We start from the raw sequence: 9,268 nt of genomic DNA, 5'->3' as shown, positions 1-9,268 counted from the left end.
AGGAGCCTGACTTATGACTCCACTGTTTTTCAAGATCCCCTACTACAAGGAGCCACTCTGGTAATTTGGTGCGAGGAGATGTGCAGGGGAAAACCAACTCCTTTGAGTCCAGGAATTATTTATGATCCTAAGCAGAGGGAATGTCATTTGGAGAGATAACAAGCCTTTTCCAGCACAACAGGCTGTTTAATATGCCATGAGAGATGGGAGGCAGCTTCAGAATTCCAGAGTCAGCTAAGAAACCTTGAGAAATTCTGTACACGTGGGTTGTCCGTTCCTATAAAAGGGCCCCTGGGCCAATGACAGCTAACCATAAGAGGTTTTACCTTGGAACCAGGGTTTGTACTAAATGCTTGGTGTACATTAATTAATTTAATTCTTGCACCCTTCCTATGCTGTTTACAAATAAGGATACCGAGGCACGAAGAGGTTAACTTGCTCAATGTCACACATTAGGGAGCAGTCCAGTCAGGATTTTAACCCAGGTAGGTCTGTCTCCACTTTTAGGATCTCGAACACCAAACAAGCTGAGGAGGAAATTGGGCTTAAAGTCAATCCAGTAAATGAAAATGTACATATATTTAAAATTACCTTTGATAATCCCCTAACATACCTATAAAATTTAGTATATTTGGTTTGAGACATATGACCTTGTCCAATAATTAGAAAACCACTCAACTAAAGAAAGGAGCAAAAGGAAAGTCCATATGCAGATGCTTATGCTTTTAAACTACTTTACCTTTGGGAAAACTATCAAATCACTAAGGGGTGAAACGAAAAGGCAGAAAATTATAGGCTGTACTTACTTTACCCATCTGCAGGGATGACTGTTCTCTTTTTAATAGTTAACCTCAGCCTCCATGACCTTAACATAGATCCCTTTTGGTATATTGCTGGGTTAAGAGAAAATATATTTACATCTTAAGAGGAGAGGAAAGAAACTTCTATTAGAGAAGGGGTTCTAAATTCCAAGCCTAAATTAAATGAACCTGGTACAATGAGACTAACTTTGGAGCCAGATAAACCTGGATTTAAACCCTAACCTGCTACTTATTAGCTGTGTAACCTTGGACAATTTCCTTAATTTCCCAAAGCCTTGGTTTCTTAATCTGTAAAATGATCATACCAATACCACCATGTTGAGAAGATTAATTTTAAGTTTTTATGAAATAGTGAGTTTGAGTATATATAAATTATAGTTATTAGTCACTAGCTTTCAATAGCTGTTTGTCATTTCTCTTAGCTTCATGTCTCCTTATCTGCAATCTGGGCATAACTTTTCCATCTACTCACCTCAAAGGTCATTGTAAAAAACAAAACAAAACACTAAAGCACTGTAAAAAGTTTGTAGGAGGCTTTTTTCAGCAGCTTGGTACACCTAAAATTGTGAGGAGGTGCTGGGAGACGCCTGCTGGAGAAAGTACCTAAGGGGAGTCCTGAGCCTGATCTCAGAAATAGGCTCAGATTTCCCCATTGCCGTTTAGTGGGCTGTATGACTTTGAGTGAGGAACCTAACCTCTCTGAGCCTCTTCTTTCCCTTCTATCAAATGGGGTTAACAGTACCCACATCATTGGGTTATCCCGAGAATCATATTCTGCAGAAAATTGTTAGGCACGTGGTGAGCGCCCAATAAATGTTTGCTTAATCTGAATCTGAGCTCCACAAAACAGGAAAAGTGCGCGATTTCTACGAGTGGAGTTCAGGTAGGAGAGATGCTCCACTAGGCTCCTGTGCTCCCCATTTCCCCGCCCCCCTGTCGTTGTCATGGCTACCGGTTCAGGGCCGGAGCAGCACCTAGGCGTATTCAGCCCAATCCCCGCCTTTCCAGAGTGACCATTGGCTGCATAAGCCACGTGACTCACTTATATGCTAATATATGGTAATTACCCCACGCCCCTCCTCCCCAGACCGTGTCCGAGCAGCCAGCAGGGTGCGCGGCGCGGAGCCGAGGGGGCGGGCTGAGGGGCGGCCCCCGGGAGAGAGCGGCCAGGTGGAGGAGGAGCGCGAACGCTACCGCAGGTAACGGGCGGGCGCCTGCGCGCTGGGGCTGGCTTGTGGCTGACCGGCTGTGCGCGGGGTACTGGGCCACCTAGCCGCCAACTTAACCCTTTAGGCACCCAGCTGTCACGGCCTGACCAACCGGGCCCCGCAAGGCGGGGAGGGGGCCCATCGCCGTGGGCAAAGGCAAGCCCGCAGCGTGCGGCTTGACCTGGGAGCCGTGGCGTGTGGCCCACGCGGGGACTGAGCAGTATGGTCTGGCAGATCCCCGGGGCGGGACCGCGGCGGGGGTGCAGGCTTAGCTCCCGGACCAAGACTTGAGGGAGGCTGCGGGGAACCGGCCGAAGTGCCGATACTCGTGCAATGTCTGGGGAGGGATACTGAGCCTCTCTCTCTTGCAGAGGCCGGCGTCTTAGCAGCCCGTGTTCTGGCGCAGCTTGCGTCTCCTCCGCTGGTCCCCCAAGGTCCGAGGAGACCCGGGGGTCAGGCCTGACCTCACCAGCCGCGGCCTGATAGCCCAGCCGCTGGCACTTTTGACCCGGAGTCAAGCTGGGTCCCCCTGTGGGGTGGGGGAGGGCCCCAGCCTAGGGAACTGGGGATTGTCGTGGCTGGAAGGAGAAGACAGTCCCCTAAAGGAAAAGCAGGCCCCAAGATTTGCCAGGTTTGAGAAGGAAGGATGCCCAAGAAAGGCACCAACCCGTTTTCTGTGCTGGGTGATGATCTGACACTCATGGGAAAAGGTCACTGCTGGACACCTGGATCGGGTCTGTCATGTCCAGAGGAAGCATCAGTTTTGCGTGAGTTTCTAACAATTTTTTTATAAGGCAAGGTTTAAATTCATTCTCCCTCACCCTCCTCCTAGGTCTGCTACAGAAATGTGTTCTTTTAATTATCCTCCCTCTGCCCGCAGGTGCTGGCACTGCCACCACCACTTCACTGAGAGGGTGGCAGCTTTAGGCCCACGGTGTAATTTAGCTTTCTCTACAATAGAAATGGTGGGATGAGCCACGTGCCACTAATATTAAGCTTGTTTTGAGAGCTTCTTGGAAATGTGGGGGTGATATGCTTCCATCACCAGTGCCGATGAAAAACTAGCTTATGTGCCAGGGACATCAATAGAATTTCCTTTATGAGTCTAAAGTCATTTCTACTAAATCAAGGGAAAATATGGTCACATATGAAAAGTACCAGGAACCTATTTGATTTTTGCAAGTGAAGTACAAATTGCACTTTTATATTGCTCTTGTGTCACACAACAACACTAGCTAAATGCCAGGCACTCTATGTCTTGGAGATGCAAAGATGAATAAGATGACTTATCCTTGTCCTCAAAGAAATAGAGACAAATAAAATTACTAGTAAAGGTAGTAACAGCATAATAGATGTGTAAGTAAAGAACTGTGGAAGCACAGAGAATGGAACAATTAGCTGTCTGAGAAGTTCCAGGAAGGCTTTCCAGAGAAGAACATGAGTAAGCAAGGTCTTGAAGGATGAATAGGAGTTTGCCTTGCAGAGAAGGTCAGAAAAGACAGGAAGGGCAGCCAAAGCAGAGAGATAAAGACACTTAAGGAGTATGGTATCTCTAAGCAGTGACTTTATAGTGCAGCCATGACCTTTTCCCTTTCTCAGTAAAGTAGGTATCTGAGTTCCCACTACAATATCCCAGTGGTATTTTTTTTCTTTTTCATATTTTTCCGAAGTTAGAAGCGGGGAGGCAGTCAGACAGACTCCCGCATGCACCCAACCGGGATCCACCCAGCAGGCCCACCAGAGGGCAATGCTCTGCCCATTTGGGCGTCACTCCGTTGCGGCAGGAGCCATTCCAGTGCCTGAGGCAGAGGCCATTGAACCGTCCTCGGTGCCCAGGCCAACTTTGTTCCCGTGGAGCCTTGGCTGCAGGAGGGGAAGAGAGAGAGATGGAGAGGAAGGAGAGGGGGAAGGGTGGAGAAGCAGATGGGCGCTTCTCCTGTGTGCCCTGGCCAGCATTCAAACCTGAGACATTCACACGCTGAGCCAACCGGCCAGGGCCGGCATTTTTTTTTTTCTCCAGTTTTCCCCCCCTCATCAGTTTTTCTGAGCCTCACTCCTGGTGTTTGTCACTCCTGTCTTTCCAAGTAAGGGGTCAGCGTATGGACATGCAAGAGGAATGGTTTACAGTAGTTCCAAGGTAGAGGGCCTGGAAACTGGGCAGAATGTGTGGCACTACAGGCATCATCTGGGAGGGCAGTTGAAATCGTACAGTAAAGAGGAACATAATCAGGGAGGCAGTGCTGAATGTGAAATCTGCATTTAGTCAAATTGTGAGACCTGAGGAAATGAGTAATTAGATCAGAAGCTAGAAAAATCTGGAGCAAGAGAAGGTCTGGGCTGTGATATGGACCAGGGCAAGCAGTCAGAACTGACATCAGGAATCAGGCAGAAATGCCAGAGCCAGCTGTAATGTGGTGCCGGCCATGTAGGGCAGGGCTGGATCTGACTGCTTCAGGCACCTGCACGGAAAAGACCAGCACCATCTTCTCTATAAAGTACTTAACAGTACTTTTCTCTCTTCCTCCTTACTTGTACCCTCTTTTAATCTGTTTCTAACCATGATTCACTTTTTTTCTTTTCCAAGCAAGAGGAGGGGAGATAGACTCTTGCATGCACCCAGACTGGGATCCACCTGGCAACCCCCATCTGGGGCTGATGCTCTGCCCACCTGGGGCCATGCTCACAACCAAGCGATTTTTTAGTGTCTGATGCAGAGACTCCACAGAGTCATCCTTAGCACCCGGGGCCAATGCGCTCAAACCAATCAAGCCATGGCTGTGGGAGAGGAAGAGAAAGAGAGAGAGAGAGAGAATGGAGAGGGGAAAGGGTGGAGAAGTAGATGGTCGCTTCTCCTCTGTGCCCTAATCAGAAATCTAACCCAGGACTTTCACATGCCGGGCCGATGCCCCAACACCAAGCCAGCCAGCCAGGGGGGCATAATTCACTTTTATTGGGCTGCTTTTACTGAGGTCTTTAGCTACCAGGGCCAAGAAAATCCTGTTCTGCTGCCTTAGTAGCCACCTTTAGAACTATAACTAGTCCTTTTTACCCTAAAAGCCATCACCTAGCCATTCTATTTTTACTTCCTGATCATCTGCAAACAGAGCATGGATGGGTTCAGCAGGAGTAAAGTAGACCTCATGCCCCAAACTCATCTAATGTTTGAATTGGTTAAAGACGTTTTAGCTTTGCTTGAACCAAAATTTATTTTTAGAGTGGATGATGGTGAATTTTTGGCAAATTCCCTGTCAAAGTGTATTATTAATCAAGCCATGTAGAGAAGGTGACACTGGAGCAGTAACTCCTAAATGTGCACCACTAAGATTGACAATTCTCTAAGTGCTGGAGAAACAGGGGTGCTATTTAAGCAATCTTCTCAATCAACATATTTATGGAGCACCTGCTTGTGTGCAAATACTGTGCTGTATTTGTGCTTTGGAAGAGACAAGAAAATGAGAGAGGTATAGTCTTGGGATTATTCTCAGCTAAATAAAGATTCTGTTCCCACTTTTACCAGCTACCTGCTATGTGACTTGGACAAGTTATTTGACTTCATTTTTTTTTCTTATGTATTAATGCTACCTGCCTCTCGTGTGGTTGTGAAGATTGAAATCACAACTGTAAAGCAGTAATTCAGAAATTTTCAAAGTACTAAATGTGGTATTACAGGAGTTGAAAAAAGAAAGGTCACTGTGGGCTATGATTATTAAGGAAGGCTTTTTCTAGAGATATGGTGCATTTTATTATGTAAAGAGAATGAGAGTGGATGGAAAAGCTGGAATATGGAAGGAAGTTTTCAGGGGTCAGTTGATTAGATTGACCAATCTGACAAGATCAGAAGGTTTAAGTAAAGGAGTAGTAGGATTGGAAGGGTTGGTGGAAGCCAGACTTTAATGGATATTGGTACCGAACTAAAGAGTTAGGACTTGCCTGACTAGGTGGGTGGCACACTAGATTGAGCGTCAGCCTTGGACACACAGTATCAGACTCAAAACCCCGAGGTCGCTGGCTTGAGCATGAGTTCACCAGCTTTAGCGCAGGGTCACTGGCTTGAGTGTAGGATCATAGACATGATCCCATGGTTGCTGGCTTGAACCCAAGGTCACTGGCTTGAGCAAGGGGTCATTGGCTTGGCTGGAGCTCCCCATCAATGCACATATTAGAAAGCAATCAATGAACAACTAAGGTGCCACAACGAAGAATTGATGCTTCTCATCTCTTTCCCTTCCTGTTTCTCTGTCGCTGTCTCGCTCTGTCTCTGTCTCACACAAAAAAAAAAAAGAACTTTATCCTGTATGATGAAAAGTCTGAAGATGCTTGGTTAAAGAAGTGTAGGGTCATGAAAGTAGTATGTTATGAAGATTTTCAACAACAATGTAAACTAGGGATAGAAAGAGAACTGTACATCGAGTTAGTAGGTTATTAAAATGGTCTAGGTGTGAGGGGACAGAGAATTGAATTGGGATAACAGCAGTGAAATAAAAAGGGATGGTTTCCATAAGTGTTATGAAGGAAACATGGCTAACTGAATATGGAGGACAAGAAATAAGAGTCAAATATAGCCTTGAACATGGGCAACAAGATTAACAGAAATAGGACAGAGAAAGGAAAGCCAGTTTGGGGGAGAAGAGGAGAAGCTAAGTGCTACATATTTTGAGGTGATATAGGAACTTGTAAATGGACACATCCTGTAAGTATTTGGAAGTGGGGGCTAATGTTCAAAGGGGAGAAGTCAGGGAGTCTTAAACATAGAAAGTGATAAATGAAGCCCTATGACTAGCTTAGTTCATCAGTAGTAACAGCATATAAATAGAAGTATAGCGGACCAAAGACTGGAGCTTGGAGATTGCCCACATTTATTTAGGGAAGTAGGGAGAAGAAATGGGGTAAGTATGATGAAAAATAAGGAACCAGAGAGATAAAAGTCATCTAATGTATTCACCCAACAGATGCATTCTCTTTACAACCATTTGTGTACCCGATTAGACATGCTGTTAGCCACGAAGGTGTAGTATCTCAGCAGTCGAGGAGAGGAGGTTTCAAGCTGGAGGAATTGGTCAGCAGTATAAAATTGTACAAAAAAAGTGGGCAATGTTGATTATATTCAGTAAACAGGGAGTCATTAGTAACTTTTTGAAAAGAAGAGCTCCAAATCAGTGGGAGATGGCCATGGGAATATTACAGAGGATTGTGGCAGGAGAGGCTGGTAAGAATTGGAGACACATGTAGATCACCCTTTGCATGTTTGGCAGTAAAAGGAAGAAAAATAGGAAAGAGGTTAGAGAAGGCAGAAGAGACAAAAGATTTGACTTTCCCTGTCTGCTTCATTATTTTAGTTGTCCTTAAATATCACTCTCATTCTTTCATATCCAGAATAGCAGTTCAGCAATTCATTTCTTAAACTTACTGCTCTGATAATACCCGTGCATTCATTGAACAATAATAGTATAGCTATCATTTATTGAATGCTTACTATGTGTTAAGCATTTTCTATACATCTATTGATTATCCCATTTAGTCCTCACAATATTAGGTCACAATCATGGAGAAACTAAATAAGTTGCCTAAAATCACATGATTAATGAGTAGCGAAGATGGGATTTGGACCCAGCTTTTGAGACTAAAGCTCTCCTAAAGGAACACGCTATACTGTCCCTGAGAACAGGACCAGCTTTCTGGGTGTGTGACCTATGCAGTCTCCCAGAGCCCTGCATTTAGAAGGGCCCCACGCTTGGTTTAGTGCTCTGTTGTTGCTGTCTTGAAATTCTTAATAATTTTTGAACAAGGGCCCTGTACTTTCATTTTGCATGGGTCCACACAAATTATGGAACTGCTTCTACCTAAAAGTATCACTACCACCTCCTGAAGCTGGGACAGTGTTTTGTGCCGGGTCCTTTATTGTGGTTGCGTAGCCTTATGTCCTTGCTGTGTCATGGTAGACAGTCACATTTTCCTGTGGTCTTCTCATTTTGGACGCCTAGTATAAAGGGCAAAATGGAGATATTTTGAAGATCAAATAAATAGTCAGTATGAAAAGAATAGAGACTAAAGAGGCAAGGAATTATTTTCCCAGAATGGCTTTGAGAAACCCATGCATCATATCTTGAGAGGATTGTTGGATAGAGTTTCAGTCCTGATGCCATTGTTACTCCCAATTTAAATGAGAAATTAGTTCATTTCTATTCCTTTTGTAGTCATTTATTCCCATTTGCTGGTGGGAAGCTATGAGACCATTTTCAACCTACTGAAACAACATTTCGGGTTGAATAGGTATAATACATCTTGCCTGCCCTGCTCTAGTGAATTTTTAGCAGCCTGATGCCACCCCATCACCCCCATACTGGTACCACCCAGTAGCTGTGAACCGCATGACCCTCTTTCCCACATTCATCTTGAAGGCTCATGTTCCACTCTTGCCTTTGTTTCTTGCTCTATTCCTTTTTCCCCCCCTTAAGTGAGAAACAGGGGAGGTAGAGTGACAGGCTCCCACATGTGCCCTGACTAGGATCTGCCCAGTAAGCCCCCTACTGAGGGATGCTCTGCCCATCTGGGGCCATTGCTCAGCAACCAAGCTATTTTAGTGCCTGAGGTGAGGCCATTTGGAGCCATCCTCAGCGCCCACAGCCAACTTGCTCCAACTGAGCCATGGCTGCAGGAGGAGGAAAGAGAGAGAAAGAAGGGGAGGGGTAGAGAATCAGGCGGGTGCTTATCCTGTGTGCCCTGACTAGGAATTGAACTGGGATGTTCATACACTGGGCCAACGCTCTACCACTGAGCCAACAGGCCAAAGCCCTACTCTATTTCTTAATCTACCCAGATGAATCATGATAACTAGAAAAACTTAATTGTTTTTTTATACTGTCTCTCAGTTTTTGGCTTTACCGTCACTACTTATAACTGACAAAAAATTTTTTTCTGGTTTTCATGGTTGTTACTCTCTCAAAAACAACTTTTACTCATCCTCTTGCTTCTCTCAGTCCTGATCTCTCTAGTAAGCCTTTGACCAGGAACTGACCAGGTCCTGCTGCCACTTGATACTAGGTGACCACCTGATCAGGTCCTCACACCAGCCAGCCTGGGTTCCTTTGTGGAGATGATCCAACAAGACTGAGACTGTGTTGCTTCCCCCCATTACCTGTGTCAGTCCCATTCAGAATGCTTGTTTTCACTTTCTACTCCCAACATGGACCAGGTGAGCCTAAGAATACGTGAGATTAAACATATGTAGAGATTTAGAGT

At 45.3% G+C, this 9,268-nt stretch overlaps 1 protein-coding gene across 4 annotated transcripts in view; it reads left to right on the top strand.

The window, feature by feature from the left end:
- Positions 1-1,941: 1,941 nt before the first annotated feature.
- The window catches only part of PHC2 (polyhomeotic homolog 2), a 118,013-nt gene continuing 110,686 nt past the window's right edge, over positions 1,942-9,268 (top strand). For 2 of the 4 annotated variants that reach the window (XM_066375781.1, XM_066375779.1), the window contains exon 1: positions 2,073-2,796. The gene's annotated coding sequence lies outside the window, so the exon portion shown is untranslated. Of the gene's footprint in view, positions 2,021-2,072; positions 2,797-9,268 lie in introns of those variants that run through there. The other 2 variants (XM_066375780.1, XM_066375782.1) reach the window with 2 other exon arrangements.

The sequence above is a fragment of the Saccopteryx leptura genome, chromosome 3 (genome assembly GCF_036850995.1).
Source record: "Saccopteryx leptura isolate mSacLep1 chromosome 3, mSacLep1_pri_phased_curated, whole genome shotgun sequence".
Classification (NCBI taxonomy): Eukaryota; Metazoa; Chordata; class Mammalia; order Chiroptera; family Emballonuridae; genus Saccopteryx; species Saccopteryx leptura.
The sequence above is the reverse complement of the archived record's forward strand: the minus strand, read 5'-3'. Positions and strand labels throughout refer to the sequence as shown.